At 45.9% G+C, this 1,127-nt stretch overlaps 1 pseudogene; it reads left to right on the top strand.

Moving 5' to 3' along the window:
* Positions 1 to 1,127, top strand: part of LOC102844350 — a 15,090-nt pseudogene that overhangs the window by 12,683 nt on the left and 1,280 nt on the right.

Here is a 1,127-nt window from a genome sequence, read left to right as displayed (position 1 = left end):
AAGAGACAAATTGCATTGGTAAAGTCTGCTGTCAGAGGCCTTTCCAGAGTAGTGAAGGGGAATGACATCAGTCTGGAGACTAACGTGCCCATAATTCAGGCCAGAGTCTTTGCAATTGCTTACTATGCATTTGAAAGCTGGACAATGACTAGGGATGACAGAAGGAGAATTGATGCCTCTGAGCTGAGGTGCTGGAGAAGAGGCTATACCATGGACCACCAGGAGAAGAAACAAGTTTTTCATGTTGAGGGTGAAACCAGACTGATCCTTGGTTGGAGAAGAGACTAATACCATGGACTGCCTGGAGAAAAAAACATATTTGTCATGGTGAGGATTAAACCAGACTGATTCTTGGAGACAAGATTTCTAAGGTCTCCTCTGACATACAGTGAGCATGTTGCAAGGAGGGACCAGTCCTTGGAGAGGGACATCATGCTTACAGAGGTCAGGGGACAGCACCAGAGAGGAAGACCCTCAATTAGATGGATTGATTCAGTGACTGGAGTAATGAGGGTAGATGTGTCAGAGAAAATTAGGTGTAGAGAAATACTTATGTAAGATTCTGTGTCTGCTTGTACAGGTCGGTTTTGTAACATTCAATGGATTCTGTTCTGCCCCGGCCCACGGAGATCTTCAACAGTGACCCTAGGAGGGGAAGAACGAGAATGGGGGGCGGGGTGGGCGGGGAACAGGAGGCACAAAAAGCAGGAAGACAAGTCAAATTTCCGATCAAGTCTTCATTTTATTGAAAGCACTCACAGCTTATATACAGGAGCACAATGTGGGGAGGAGAAGTATGCAGTGGGGGAGAATAACATGTCATTTCCAGTAATCTGAAAGTTATCTGGTAAACAGAAACTTAGCAGGGCGTTCCCAGTAAACTGAAACCTATCCTCCCTGGGTTGGGTAAACTGAAACCTATCCTCCCAGGGTGGGGTAAACCGAAACCTATCCTCCCAAGGAGGGGCAACATGTCCAAACATGTTCTTAGAGAATTACAAAATGGCTTCAGCTAGGTAGAACAAGCCACTCCCAGCAGATCCTCCCTACTTTCAATAATTATTTGAAGACTGCAAAAGTGCAACAGGATTACCTTTGGTGCTCTCCTGTTTGGCCAGGCATGAAAC

Source organism: Elephantulus edwardii, unplaced genomic scaffold (genome assembly GCF_000299155.1).
Source record: "Elephantulus edwardii isolate Elephantulus edwardi_28Jun2011 unplaced genomic scaffold, EleEdw1.0 scaffold00573, whole genome shotgun sequence".
In the NCBI taxonomy this organism is placed as follows: domain Eukaryota; kingdom Metazoa; phylum Chordata; class Mammalia; order Macroscelidea; family Macroscelididae; genus Elephantulus; species Elephantulus edwardii.
The sequence above is the reverse complement of the archived record's forward strand: the minus strand, read 5'-3'. Positions and strand labels throughout refer to the sequence as shown.